Source organism: Polyodon spathula, chromosome 14, assembly GCF_017654505.1.
Source record: "Polyodon spathula isolate WHYD16114869_AA chromosome 14, ASM1765450v1, whole genome shotgun sequence".
In the NCBI taxonomy this organism is placed as follows: domain Eukaryota; kingdom Metazoa; phylum Chordata; class Actinopteri; order Acipenseriformes; family Polyodontidae; genus Polyodon; species Polyodon spathula.
Window position 1 is genome coordinate 18,962,804 of NC_054547.1, and position 16,276 is coordinate 18,979,079.

Genomic DNA, 16,276 nt, shown 5'->3' on the forward strand with positions numbered 1-16,276 from the left:
CCATCAACTTCCTTCCCCTCGATAGACCGAACCCACCTCCAGATATGCACCAGAGTAGGGTCATTGTCTTGCTCCCACTCTAATTCCACATCCCGGTCCCAGAATTGGGTATGCTGAGTGGAGGTTCCAAATCCTCAGCTCTAGGTACCTCAGTAACCCGCTCTGGCTGGTCACACTGAACACCCACCCCCTTCTGTGTGCGCTTGACCGATACCACAGACTCATGTCCCAAACATGTCTCATTAAATGTTCCCTCCAGCTTCTTGGCCCTATGTTCTCGCTTCGTTTTCAGGGGCCGGAATCTGGAGGGAAACAAAGTAGTGTGCCACGGGAATACCTGCCCAATTGTGCCTCCCATCGCAACCACTCCTTTTCCGGTCAGTGGTTTGGTATTTGTCCAATAACTAGTATTTTTTGACGGAAATACAAATAAACTACCCTGAACAATATAAGTCTCCAAAGCAGTAGGATTGCACGACAGAACCAAGAAAAACTGCAGGATAAGTCAGGATTGTTTACAACAAATAGAACATAGGAAGACAATTAAACCAGAAGACAACAACAGAGTTCAAATAGCATATGTTATTGGATGTGTGGAATATTATACTTGAGACAGATGGATCAAACATTTGGTGTACATGAGTTTTAAATAGACAGCATTTGAACACTTCAAAATGTTTACCATAGTCCATCAGGCAGTCCTTATAAAAAGAAAAAAAAAAATGTCCATGAAACAACCACCAATACTTTAAAAGTCCCAAAATATTATCCAATCGTATTGCGAATGTAGCTGAAACAGAAAAGTTTAAACACAAAACAAAAAATAAAACTTCTGTGCTGGGTGCTAATTAATCCCTAATAAACAAACAAAAATTATAATACTCCAAAATAGTCGGAACAGCCCAGATAATCCAGCAGAAAAAAAATAAGATTCCTCCCCATTAGGGGATCTCACCCAGTTCTTCCTTGGTCCTGTAGAGCTTGGAGTTTCCAACCAGGTAAGAAGACAAAAAGTGATGATGATAAATGGATTAGTTACTGTTGTTGTTCTTCAGATCCATATAAACAATTTTAATGATGTGGCTAGTTTCAGTTTGGCAGGAGATTAGATAACTGGTTAATTTAAACTGGAAAAATGGCAGATTAGAGAAAATACTGTTTCTAACAACCAAAAGATTATTGCTTCTTGATTTCTCCTTTACAGACCAGCAAACTCTCTCTTCAAACACTCTGCATCCACAAAAAACCACACCGAAAAAGAATCACTCCAGCAAAAAAAGAACCAACCTCTCCACCAGGAAGTAATAGCCCTATTTAAAGAGCCACCAATTAAGATACTTAGAATTAATGATAAATATTGCCCAATAAGACCTTTGCTAAGGCAATAAAGGAAAAAAACCTGAATCTAAATAGAATGTCCATGAGGAAATTAAGGAAAGGATCATTCAGTTAAAACCAGAGAGAAAGTCCAGTGCAGAGATAAACCCCTTACCAAAATTTAACAGTAAATTGAAATAGCTTCTCCTAATTTTACCTTATGGAATCTGAAAGGCCCACTTTAAAAATGAGAACAAAATTACTTATTTAGCAATTGAACAGAGAATTAAATTAACCTGGCCAGGTATTCTGATACTCAATTAAGAGCAGCAGGCAGCAAATTACTTATGCTGCATTCATGGAGCTAGTGCTACAACGTCACACTCAATAGCAGTTGGGCAGTACCTGGCAATATGTCCAGCCTCGTGGCACCGGAAGCAGATCAAGGGTGGCAACGCTGTGAGAGAAAGCTGTTTGTCCTTCGCTCCTTTCTGCAGCCTGATCTTCGGAGTGGGCTGTACTGTTGGCCCAACTCCCACCGTCATCGGAGCCATGACCAGCCCCCGGACCACGGTACACATGGCTCTCAGTTGCTGGATCATGGCAGCCATGTGGGCATTTTCACTCAGCCTCCCGCTGGGCGTCCCGCTCCTCACGTCTCCACTCCTCACCATGCCTGCGCCGATCCTGGGCCTTCAGGAGGGCGGCCACCATGTTTGGGTCCAATTTCTCGATCCCACTTCAAAAACCACATGTGGTGGGTTATGGGAGGAAGTGATGTGACCTGGAAGTGATGGAGACAGGAAGCCCGTAGTTGGGGGTTGGATTATATTTACAGCACACCCAAAAGTATAAAGTCCCGAGCAGTGGGTTGCCACATAATTGCAGCGAACAAAGAAAACTGCCTCTGTTACCAGCTATGGTAAGCAGAGGCTTGAAATGAAAACAAATAATCCACACAGAACAGAAAACACTGCCACGTGGTATCTTAATAATCCGCACAGCAGGAGGCTTGGGCTCCCTCTCCCAAGCAGGATAAGTAGGTCCTGGAGATGCCAAGAATCACAGGGGGCAGTCCGGGCTACTAACAAGGGATGTGCACAATCTATAGTTCTGAGCCTTTTGGTTTATAGTATTTTTATTACCGAATGGAAATATATCCCCGAATAAGATTTCAGTTTGAAACTTACACAATCCCCCACAATAGAAATGTCAAAATACAGAACTTTTTACTTTACCTTTACAGGAAAGGAGAGCACCACCATTGCCAAAAACCAGTGGTGTACTCGAGCCGGAACGCTCCAGAAAAACGTTCCGGTAATTTTTTTCTATAGGCAGAATCTTGAATTAAGAATTAACTAAGAACATTTACCATTTTGTTTTATGAAAATGCTTATATAGAGCCAGACCACTCTAATTTCGGTGGCTGGGCATCAATGAAACGATATATACTTTCTGTCTTTCCACTGAATAAGCACTAGGAACAAATAAATCAGTGTCCGATTCCCTACATACCTATTTTGATGGTACGTTCTGTCTCTGAACAGCGCGTATTTTAAATATGTATAGTCAAATCTCCCGCACAATTATGATTCAGCCGTCCTTGTGATGCACTGAAAGGAACATTAGTACTTCTATTACAAACTACAGTACTACTTTAAGAAGGATAACACTTTTTTTTTTTTTTTTGTAAAAAACGCTGACAGCAGAAAATGCTATGACCGACTGTTCTGTTTTTTCTTAACGTACGATACTGACATCGTAATATTGTGCTCAAATTTCCACAAACACGTAGTTTTAAAGCTGAATTTTGACTCGGTCCCTGACTCCACAATTGTTGAACACGGGCCCTTGCATTTTAAGATATAATATATATATATATATATATATATATATATATATATATATATATATATATATATATATATATATATATAATATGTAAGGTACCAGGGAGGGGGTTAAAATCCTTCCCTGCTAAAAACCTTGTGAGAATGCACATTTGGGTGTTATGGGGTTTAATTGTGTAATTGTTTTAATGATTTGGTTAATCCTCGGCACCTGGTCGTAATTATAAATTAGAGACAGGTGCAGGGTATTGGGGAGGCAGCCAGACTGATCGGGGCTGCTGAGTGAAGAGCCCGACTGCGTGTGTGTCCAGTCGTATTGAAGAGAGTGTTGAGAGAAGCCCGTTTGTGTTTTGGTGTTTGTCAGGTAAACGGCTTAGCCGTCCTGTGTGTGAGTCAGGGATCGGCTGGTGTATAGTGAGAGCTCCAAAACGGAGTTAGGTGTTTGTTTGTGTTTTGTTTATGTTTTAAAAGTGCGCGTCAGCGCTAAAAGATCAATTCCGTTTCTGTGTCCTGGGTCTACTTTAAAAGGGGCAACGAACTCCGTGAGTGCGAGGATCGTTTACATATGGTACCAGAAGTGTGTGTGGGCGGCCCTATGACCCAGTAAAAATGGAAAGCTTAAAGGAATTGATCGCTATGATCAAAAGAAACACGGCTGCTCAGATTGAGCAGAATAAGAGATGGAGATTGGAACTTGGATTGCCAGAGCCAGAGCCGACGGAGCTGGATCTGCTGCTCCAAAAATGGGAGCAGGCAAGACAAGCCCAGCCGCCGCTCCCAGAGCCCAGAGAAGAGGAGCCGCCGCTCCCAGAGCCCAGAGAAGGGGAAGCCGCCGCTCCCAGAGCCCAGAGAGGGAGAAGCGATGAACAAAGAGGAGGTGGTGAGGTGCCCACCTCCATCACCCCAGCGAACCAGTCCGGCACTGCCAGTTGTGGTCCCTTGCCCCTTGCTCCTGGATACCCTGCCGGTCTTCCTAGACCTTCCTGCGCTGGACTTGGAGCCCAGGAGTCTGCAACATTGGCCACAGCTTTTCCCCTGGTTCCCTGCTCCGCTCTTCCCGAGCACCCAGACGTCGCTGGGCTGCTGCCAGACGTCGCTGTTGCTCCCCCTGTTCGCTGCTTCGCTCCCCCTGGGTGATCAGACATCGCGGCGCCGGTCCCCAGTGGAAGATCTCCGTCCACTGCTGCATCCTCCAGTTCCCCGGTCGTCACTTCGGTCGGCCCTGTCATCCCGGTGGGGTCCCTTGTCGCCGGTTCAGGGTCCCTTCTCGGAAGTGCCGGAAGGTTCGACCCACCCTCAAGTCCGCCCGTGGAAGAGGGCGGAAATGGACATTTCGGGACTTGAGTGTGGGTGGTTGTGTTTTAGGGGAGGGGGTGGCCTTGGTATGGCCGATCAGTGTTTCACACTTGAGGGGGAGGATGTGTAAGGTACCAGGGAGGGGGTTAAAATCCTTCCCTGCTAAAAACCTTGTGAGAATGCACATTTGGGTGTTATGGGGTTTAATTGTGTAATTGTTTTAATGATTTGGTTAATCCTCGGCACCTGGTCGTAATTATAAATTAGAGACAGGTGCAGGGTATTGGGGAGGCAGCCAGACTGATCGGGGCTGCTGAGTGAAGAGCCCGACTGTGTGTGTGTCTAGTCGTATTGAAGGTGAAGTGCTGAGTGAAGAGCCCGACTGCGTGTGTGTCCAGTCGTATTGAAGAGAGTGTTGAGAGAAGCCCGTTTGTGTTTTGGTGTTTGGCAGGTAAACGGCTTAGCCGTCCTGTGTGTGAGTCAGGGATCGGCTGGTGTATAGTGAGAGCTCCAAAACGGAGTTAGGTGTTTGTTTTGTTTTATGTTTATTAAAAGTGCACGTCAGCGCTAAAGCAATTCCATTTCTGTGTCCTGGGTCTACTTTAAAAGGGGCAACGAAATCCGTGAGTGCGAGGATCGTTTACAATATTATATATATATATATATATATATATATATATATATATATATATATATATATATTATATATATACAAAACCATAAATAAGTGCTGCACATGTATTTAAAATAAAAAAAAAAAAACACTGGCAGGTAAAGTTACTCACAACTTACAATACCAGAACTGATGTTTATTTTTTATTAGCTAATATTCAGAATGTAGTGTACAGTTACATTGTTCAAAAATGTCGCCAAATAGTCTTTAAAGTTCTTAAATTGGTGACGAATAAAAATACTGAGCGTCAGTATGATTTGTAATTGTATTGGATGCAGCTTTCAAGAAAAAAAAATGGGGGGAGGACTGGCTATACTACAGCTTGATTGAAGTTCTGTGCTGGAGATGACATAACAGGAAAGAATAGAAAACAAAACATGCATGAGAAAAATAGCCAAAAAAAATAACAAACCACCAAAGACAACATTAACTCGCTTGATGCTTTCAAAACAGGCCGCAATAAAAGTACTTTCAGCACGGGGGAGTAGCCTCAACATCGCAAAACAAATGTTCCCTCAAATTGAATGTACAAAGAAAATAAAATTCCAATCATTTCTGTTAAAAACATCGATATTTTAATTGGCGTTCCGGTACTTCAAGATTTAGGACTACACCACTGGCTATAACCCACTATTTTCTTTAATGACATTTCAACCTGTGTCACCTGATCTGAGACTCAGAGCTATGAGGAAAACATTACTGTGATGAGCGACCGGAATAAAACCCACGTTGATTTAAGCGCACAGTGTGTGTAACACATTTCAAATAAACTATTAAATAGTTTAAAAATATTTTAATAAAACACATAAGTTCCCAAATGGTTCAGCTTGTATTGGCACATTGCAAAAACTTAAAGTCTAATTTACTAAAACATATTGTTCAACTTCATCTTGCACACCTGACAGTTGTAAAGTTTAAAAAAAATGTTTCTGTGCACCGATTTAAAAAAATATATATATTTTTTTTTTATCCCAGTATAATCTATAGAACACGTTTGACAGACAAAGCGACAAAATACAAAAGTCTACAACAGTTTGCTGTTACTATATATTACAGGTTTACTGCATAACTTCACTCCATGAAAAGGTGGTTTTGCATACAGGGGTTTGCATTCAGCAGCTGTGTGTGTTTAGTGCGTGCGCTGCCAGTAATTTAGGGAGTTGAGAGCAGTGACATAGTTCATAAAACGTGTTCTTGTTATTAAATACTGCACAACAGTTACATCCAACACCGGATTCAGATGTCTTATTTATTTAAAGAAGAACCGCACACATTGAAGTGATATATTCAAATGGATATACGGATGTAGGATTCAGATTCAGCTCACCGAATCCCAAGTATTCAGCGAATCCGAACCCTGCTCAAAAAGTAGGTATCTGGGCCGAATCCGAATCCTAGATTCGGAGCATCCCTAGTCTTGGTAGAAGCACAACAAGCAAATAACAAACTCATGCAGCATGACCATCTCAGTCCAGGATAGGGAAACCAAATGGCAGAACCCTACAGCTTAAATAGTGCCGAGCTCCACCCCTGCAATCAGTGCACTGCCCCACCTCAGCCAATCCTCGAACTCAGCACAGCTGTTTGCAATAATTGGGCTTGACCGTGAGGTCCTGCCCCAAGTTAAGATGGCCACTACCAGCCTTTCCCCTTCCCCCAGTCGGGATGGCGAATTACAAGAGGGACTCCATTCAATCCTGTCACAGGTATATTTACGCACAACAAATAGGCCTACTGAATTGCCCCTTGCGCATTTTTTTTTTTTTAATCAAAATGAGACACTCCCCCACCCTCCCCCGCAAGCACCCACACACTTGTTTGGTGTTGTATGTAGACCAAATATTGAATACTATATATATATATATACATACATACAGCGGCTTGCAAAAGTATTCAGACCCCTGACCAATTCTCTCATATTACTGAATTATAAGTGGTACATTGAAATTTCGTTCTATTTGATATTTTATTTTTAAACACTGAAACTCAGAATCAATTATTGTAAGGTGACGTTGGTTTTATGTTGGGAAATATTAAGAAAAATAAAAAAACTGAAATATCTTGCTTGCATAAGTATTTAACCCCTGTGCTGTGGAAGCTCCCAGTTTGCACCGATGAAAGAAATTGCCCAAACGAGGACACAATTACCTTACCATTGGCCTCCACCTGTGAACCTTTTCTGGATAAAAACCCCACTGTTGAAGGATTATTGGTAAGGCTGTGAATCTGAAGGAAAATAAAGACCAAAGAGCATTCTACAAAAGTTAGAGATACAGTAATACAAATGCATAGATTAGGGAAAGGGTACAAAATAATATCCAAGTGTTTGGATATCCCAGTGAGCACAGTTGGATCAATAATCAAGAAGTGGAAGCTGCATCACACCACCCAGGCACTGCCAAGAAAAGGCCGTCCCTCAAAACTCAGCACTCAAACAAGAAGGAGACTTGTGAGAGAAGCCACAGAGAGGCCAACAATCACTTTGAAGGAGTGTGACGGAAAGATGAGTTCTGGTGATGAATCTTCCTCCCAACCTGTGAGGGCGCTAAAGAACGGGAGGAGAAGCATCTGGAAGGGCTGGCCTGACAGTTCGTTTCCGGGTCAGGGAAGTGGGTCAGCCTGGAGGGAAGCGCGACTCTGTTGTAAGACTGTATTGATTTGAGAGATAAACGAGAGGCAGCTGCAAGTAATAAGGCAGCTGCAACCGTTTATCTTGATATCATGCGGGATTACATATAGGGGCCAGGGTAACGCTGGTCTTTTCCTTCGTTTGGGTTAACGCTTGGAGAGAGAAGGAGCGAGAGAGGAGCTCTCGTTGTAAAGAGAATTACGTGTTGTGTTTTGTTGTGTTTGTTTGTAATTGTCTGCGTTTTGCACCACCAGACAGTTAACTCACCGGTCCGGAGCTGTCGACCAGGGTCAGCACAATCCGGATCACCACTGCACGGAACCGTCACGAAATACAGTGTCTTCACCCACCACAAGCACGTCTGCACTCACCCAGGACTGGTGACCGTGTGTTCGTTTTGTTCGGGACTGTGCCCTGTTTATTGCTATCCCCGTGCTTTACACATTGTTGTGTATAGCCGGGGATCTATTATTTAACGGTCACCAGACCTGGATTATAAATAAAAGCACCTTGTCACTGGAAACTGTTGTCTGCCTGTCACTCCTGCATCGCATCACCGTTATACCTGTTCCCCTCCACTAGCCACTTTGCCACACGTGGTGTCAGAACACGGGACTATGGACCGCAACGCGCTGGCGGAGTTGCTGCAGGCACTGGAGACCAGACGGGATGCAGAGGAGAGACGGAGGGAGGAGCGCTATACGGCGCTCATTGAACGGGTAGGGCTGATCGTTGCTGCAGGAGCGACCCCTACCGGAACATCATTGATGTCGGCCCCGAAGGCACGGGCCATGAAAATGACGGCGGAGGATGATCCGGAGGCATTTTTGGTGGCGTTCGAGCGGCTGGCAACCGCGGCGGGATGGCCTCGGGAGTTCTGGGCAAGCCAGCTAGGACCTTGCCTGATCGGGGAAGCGCAGGCAGCTTACCAAGCCCTGAGCGACCAGTACGCCACTGACTATGACCTAGTCAAGCAGGCTATCCTCCGTCGTCTCAACATCACCGCGGAGACCCACCGGACGCGGTTCCGCGAGTACCGGAGAGCCCCGGAGACACGCCCCAGGGTGGTGGCACAGCGGTTGTGCGACCACATGGTCCATTGGCTGACCCCAGAGAAGAAGACCGCTCAACAAATGGGGGAAGCCATTGTGGTGGAACAATTCTGCCATGTGGTCGGCGCCGAAACTCAGGCGTGGGTACGGCGCCACAACCCTGACACCCTGGAGGAGGCGGTCAAATTGGCCGAAGATTTTGAGGACTCTTTGACGTCAGCCCGGGTCGGGATCCTGTCAGCCCCTGCCCTGCTCAGGAACCAACCTCTCCCTCCCTCTCCTCCAACACCACCACCATCACCCTCGGTCCCGGCACCCAGACCTCCCAGACCGCCGACCCCGTTGGGCCCCCTTGCCTCCCCCCCATGGAGACCGAGGATGGCCCCCAGCTGGGGTAGAGGTGTTGCCCCTGCCCCGTTGCCCTACCAGCAGCGGGACAGATATTTAACCTATGCCCCCTCTGTCCCTCCACTCTGTTTTAGGTGTAACCAGCCAGGACATAGGGCCAGGTCATGCCCCGCTGCTATGGAGTGTGACGTGGCTGCATGCAACTGGACACCTGGAACGGGTAAGCAGGGGGAAAACGGTTGGGAGGGGCCCTGTCTGATTGACGTGGTTTTAGGGAATGTGAAAACCCACGCGTTAGTGGACACAGGGTGTGAGCAGACCTTGATCAGGACAGCTCTCTTGGGCGGTATGTCGTGGCGGCCACAAGGTCAGGTGGCCATCTCCTGTATCCATGGAGACACGGCGGCATACCCCACCCTAAAAGTATATTTATCGGTAGGACCGATAAAACGTCACCTTGTAGTCGGGGTGGCGGAAAGGTTGCCGCACCCAGTTATTCTGGGCCGAGACTGGCCAAAATTCAAAGAATTGGTGCAAATAATGGCAGTCTCAGCCACACACGTAAACGTGGCAGAAAAAGGGAAAAAGGAACGGATTGGTGATGTGTTTCCTTTTCATCCTGAAATGTTTTCCCCTCTGTTCCGTCCTAGAAAAACAAATAAGGAGAGACGGACCGCGAAATGGGAGGGAGCGTCTTTGAGACAAGGCTGGGGTCTGGTGGGAGAGTGCTGTAATGGTAACAAACGCCAGTCGAAGGGAGTGGGAACGCAGTGCGACCGAGAGAGCGAGGTTACTGGGCCGACTAGGGCAGAGGTTATTCCAGCCCCTCTCAATATACCGGACCCGTGGTACTCAAGCGCGGACCTAGTGTGGGGCCAAAAGAACGACCCGTCACTGGTGCACGCTTGGGGGCAGGTCCGGTCCATTGAAGGTAAGGATGTTGATGGCGCTGGGCCGCTAGTATATCCACATTTCAGTATAAAGGGGCAATTACTATATAGGGTAAACCTAGCCGCGGGCACAGGACAGCCTGTAACACAATTATTGGTTCCCCCGTCTTGTCGGACCGAGGTCATGAGGCTGGCGCATGATATCCCTTTTGCGGGGCACCTCGGAGCCGAGAAGACGAGGGAGCGAATATTGGCTCGATTCTATTGGCTCGGTCTTCATACTGATGTGTCGAAATATGTAGCCACATGCCCAGACTGCCAGCGAGTAGCGCCAGGTCGAGTGCGCCCCGCTCCTTTGGTCCCACTGCCGATTATTTCCACTCCGTTCGAGCGCATTGCAATGGACATAATGGGCCCGTTGCTACCTTCTGACTCTGGGTATACGCATATATTAGTAGTGGTGGATTATGCAACGCGATACCCAGAGGCAGTTCCATTGAGGTCCACTAGTGCAGCTGCAATAGCCACCGAGTTAGCGCAGATTATGGCTAGAGTAGGGATCCCCAAGGAGATTTTGACGGATCACGGAACCAATTTTTTGTCCAATACGTTACAGCAGGTGTACAAAATATTAAAAATACGTCCCATCAGGACGTCCGTTTATCATCCACAATCGGACGGTTTGGTTGAACGTTTTAATCAGACCTTAAAGTCGATGCTGAGGCGATTTGTAACACAGGAGCAGAAACATTGGGCATCGCTTCTTCCCTACCTCCTTTTTGCGGTGAGAGAAGTGCCGCAGAGTTCAACGGGGTTCTCCCCCTTTGAGCTCCTGTACGGCCGGCAGCCTCGCGGCATTCTCGACCTGCTGAGAGAGGGGTGGGAGGAGCACAAAGGCTCGTCTAAAAATGTAGTGAAGTATGTGCTCCTACTACGAGATCGGCTGGATTTGGTCGGTCGTTTGGCCCAAGACAACCTCAGATCGGCTCAGCACCGACAACAGCAGCATTACAACAAAAATGCACGGATTCGAACCTTTCGACCAGGGGACAAGGTAATGCTGCTACTTCCCTCATCTGAATCGAAACTGTGTGCTAAATGGCAGGGGCCGTATGAGGTGATTCGGGCTATAGGGAAAGTAAATTATGAAATTAGACAGCCCGATCGCCGAAATGAACGTGAAATTTATCATGTCAATTTGTTAAAGCCCTGGCAGGCAAGGGAGGTCTTATTTATAGCCCCAGGCAATATGGAGGATGATTTAGGTCCCTGTCCAGAGACCCCGAGCACAAGAGCGATTTCTATGGGGGAACAATTGGTTCCGGATCAGCAAAGAGAGCTGCGTAAGCTTATTGAGGAGTTCAGCGATGTTTTTTCTGACGTGCCCGGCAGGACAAACTTAGTTGAATATGACATTATCTCTCCACCAGGTGTCACAGTGCGAGAGAGACCGTACCGGATCCCGGAAAGTCGACGAAGTGGCGTTCGCAAAGAGGTATGGGATATGCTCGAGCTTGGGGTGATTGAGCCTTCCAGGAGCGAGTGGTGCAGTCCGATCGTCATAGTGGCTAAGAAAGACGGCACCAACCGCTTCTGTGTGGATTTCAGAAAGGTGAACGCTATTGCTAAGTTCGATGCATATCCCATGCCTCGGGTCGACGAACTTTTAGACAGACTGGGAAAAGCGAGGTTTATTTCCACTCTGGACCTGACGAAGGGATATTGGCAAATCCCTTTAACCCGCAGCTCCAGAGAGAAAACCGCATTTTCAACACCAGAAGGGCTGTTCCACTTTAAAACCATGCCGTTTGGGCTACATGGTGCGCCCGCTGCCTTTCAGAGACTGATGGATCAGGTTTTACGCCCACATCATGAATATGCAGCAGCGTATATTGATGACGTGGTGATATACAGCTCCACCTGGCGAGAGCATTTGGCTAGGGTTGCAGCCGTTCTTCAGTCTCTAAGGGCAGCCCGGCTGACAGCTAACTTGAGGAAATGTGCGTTTGCCAAAACAGAGACTCAATATTTGGGATTTTTAATGGGGAATGGAAGGGTGAGACCTGTAGTCACCAAAATCCAGGCTTTGGTTGATGCAGCGATCCCCAAAACCAAGACTCAGGTGAGGTCACTACTGGGCTTAGCCGGTTATTACCGCCGCTTCATCCCCGAGTATGCCACAGTGGTTAACCCGTTAGTCGACCTCACCAAAAAGAGTGCTCCAAATTTAATTAAATGGTCAGCTGAGTGTCAGGGAGCGTTTGATACTATTAAGCGTACACTTTGCCAGGCCCCCACTCTTATTACTCCAGATTTCACCAAGAGATTCATCCTCCACACCGACGCATCGGATGTAGGTTTGGGTGCAGTCTTGTCCCAAAAAGTAGCTGGAGTAGAACACCCGATATTATACCTCAGTAAAAAAATGTTACCTCGGGAACGCAACTACTCCGTAGTCGAAAAAGAGTGTTTGGCCATTAAATGGGCTACTCACTCTTTACGATACTACCTGCTGGGACACTCATTCGATCTGGTCACAGACCACGCCCCACTCAAGTGGTTAAGCACAATGAAGGACAGCAATGCCCGGATAACTCGGTGGTATCTGGCATTGCAGCCCTTCATGTACCACATGGTACACCGTGCGGGGAAAGACCACCAAAATGCGGATTATTTTTCCCGGGAGGGGGGAGTAATGGGAAAGGTAGATTTAGCCGAGTGTTCCTTCGGCTCCACTCTGAGCGGTGGGATATGTGACAGAAAGATGAGTTCTGGTGATAAATCTTCCTCCCAACCTGTGAGGGCGCTAAAGAACGGGAGGAGAAGCATCTGGAAGGGCTGGCCTGACAGTTCGTTTCCGGGTCAGGGAAGTGGGTCAGCCTGGAGGGAAGCGCGACTCTGTTGTAAGACCGTATTGATTTGAGAGATAAACGAGAGGCAGCTGCAAGTAATAAGGCAGCTGCAACCGTTTATCTTGATATCATGCGGGATTACATATAGGGGCCAGGGTAACGCTGGTCTTTTCCTTCGTTTGGGTTAACGCTTGGAGAGAGAAGGAGCGAGAGAGGAGCTCTCGTTGTAAAGAGAATTACGTGTTGTGTTTTGTTGTGTTTGTTTGTAATTGTCTGCGTTTTGCACCACCAGACAGTTAACTCACCGGTCCGGAGCTGTCGACCAGGGTCAGCACAATCCGGATCACCACTGCACGGAACCGTCACGAAATACAGTGTCTTCACCCACCACAAGCACGTCTGCACTCACCCAGGACTGGTGACCGTGTGTTCGTTTTGTTCGGGACTGTGCCTGTGTTATTGCTATCCCCGTGCTTTACACATTGTTGTGTATAGCCGGGGATCTATTATTTAACGGTCACCAGACCTGGATTATAAATAAAAGCACCTTGTCACTGGAAACTGTTGTCTGCCTGTCACTCCTGCATCGCATCACCGTTATACCTGTTCCCCTCCACTAGCCACTTTGCCACAAGGAGCTACAGAGTTCAGTGGCTGGGAGTGGAGTAATGGTACACCAGTCAACCATATCAAGAGCTCTGCATAACACTGGCCTGTATGGGAGGGTGGCAAGAAAGAAGCCGTTACTCAAAAAGTACCATCTGAAAGCACATCTGGAGTTTGCCAGAAAGCATGAGAGTGACCCAGCTGCGATGTGGGAAAAGGTTTTGTGGTCAGACGAGCCCAAGATAGAGCTTTTTGGCCAAAACTCAAAGCGCTATGTGCAGTGCAAACCTAACACTGCCCATGCCTCAAGACACACCATCCCTACAGTGAAGTATGGTGGTGGCAGCGTCATGCTGTGTGGATGCTTCTCATCAGCAGGGACTGGGCATCTTGTTACAATTGAAGGAAGAATGGATGGAGCAAAATACAGGAAAATACTGCAAGAGAATCTGCTTCAGTCCGCTAAAAATTGAAGCTTGGGAGTAAATTCACCTTTCAGCAGGACAATGATCCCAAGCACAAGGCCAAAGCAACATTGGAATGGCTCAAGAACAAAAAGGTAAATGCCCTACAGTGGCCCAGTCAAAGTCCTGATCTCAACCCCATTGAGAATCTGGGGCACTATTTGAAAATTGCGGTCCACAAGCATCATTCAACCAAATTGAACAAACTAGAGCAAATCTGCCAAGAAGAATGGGCCAAAATCACTCCGACACTGTGTGCAAAGCTGATACATACTTACCCCAAAAGACTTAAAGCTGTTATTGCAGCGAAAGGTGGCTCTACCAAATATTAATGTGTGGGGGTTGAATACTTATGCAAGCAAGATATTTCAGTTTTTTATTTTTCTTAAAAATATTTCCCAACATAAAACCAATGTCACCTTACAATAATTGATTTTGAGTTTCAGTGTTTTAAATTAAAATATCGAACAGAACGAAATTTCAATGTACCATTTGTAATTCAGTAATATGAGTGAATTGGTCAGGGGTCTGAATACTTTTGCAAGCCACTGTGTGTGTGCATACTAATATATATATATATATCGATAATATATATATATATATATATATAAAAAATAAAGTTTTAAAAAAAAAGAAAATGCTTTTGCACAGGCTAGGAGATTGAAACGTGTCAGCACCTCCAACACAGTGTTACAGGTCGTGCCACGATCCGATACAAGAGTAGCCACTAACCCTTCGAGTGTAGCCATAGCTTGTCGGTATAACATCACCTACCGTCCGGACCCTTACCCCATGCATGCTACAGCCTACTAATACTCGCAATGACTACTAAAAGCATACTTTGACACAAGTCTATATATATATATATAGTATCTATATATTATATATATATATATATATATAATATATATATATATAATATATATATAAAGAAAAAAAAAAAAAAAAAAAAAAAATATATAACTATATATAAAATATATTACTCATATGTTAAATATTGCAATTCTGTTCCATGTGAGTAATACACAATTACTGTACTGCTTTAAATATATTCTTAATTATTTCATGATATTTGTAATAAATCATTTCAACAGTAATTGTAATATTTTGCCACTCTGAAGGTCTACTTGGCAGCAATATCTGTGTGCCACGATAAAATTGACTCTGTGTCCCCTGGGGCACACTTCCTGGCAGTGCAATTTCTTAAAGGGGCTCGGAGGCTCCGTCTTACGATGAAAATCATGGTCACTAAGTGGGATTTGGAGCCGGAGCTGGGGGTCCTTACGGGTCCCCCATGTGAGCCCATGGCGTCAGCAGAGCTGCGCCCTGTTTCCCTCAAAGTGGCGTTTTTATTGGCCATTATGTCTGCTAGACGAGTAAGTGAGCTTCATGCGCTGTCCATCGATGACATATTTATGTCTCACTGGAAATGACTTGTGGGTAACATTAAGAACAAACCCAGCCTTTTTGCCAAAGGTGGTCTTATCATTCCATATTAACCAACCAGTGGTTTTGGAAGCTTTCAGACCTTGCCCGCACGAGTCAGAGGAGGACCATAGACAGCACACGGTTTGCCCGGTCCGGGCTCTGCACTGTTACCTGACTAGGACAGCGTCCTGGAGACAGTCCAACCAGCTGTTTGTCTGCTATGGGTCACTCTAGAGGTCATGCCCTATCGAAGCAACGTCTAGCGCACTGACTGTCAGTTGACATATGCTTGGCGTATGAACAGACGGGCTACCCCATGCCAGTGTACTTTACGGCCCATCTACCAGGGGCCAAGCAACTTTGTGGGCTCTCTGCTACATGGACAGGTTGTCAGACATTTGCATGTTTTTACCACCTTGATGTTGCAAACCGAGTGAGACCCTCTCTGGGCTCTAAGGTGTTGAGGGCGGCATGCCCTTAAGCGTCATGAGGGCTCTAAGGCTATCGCCGTGAGGCTTTACTGTCAGTAATCTGGAGCCACGACAGCTTTGGTATAGTTTCCCATTCAGTAATGGTTGTCATTCCACTTGAAAGGGAACGTTAGGTTATTACTTACCCTGGTTCCCTGAAAAGAATGACAATCATTACCTTTCAAGGTCATGTCCCCAGCTGACCTTCGTTTTCGAAAATGGCGATATGCTATTGTGAGGACGACCCTCTTCAGCAGGATGTGGGAGGGACTTCCTCCTCACAGCAGGGCCCTGATAGGGCAGTTTGGTTTTTTTATATATGCTCAGTGATTGACAGGTCAGACAGGCTCTTCCTATTCGGTAATAGTTGTCATTCATTCATTCTTTCAGTTCATTGCAAC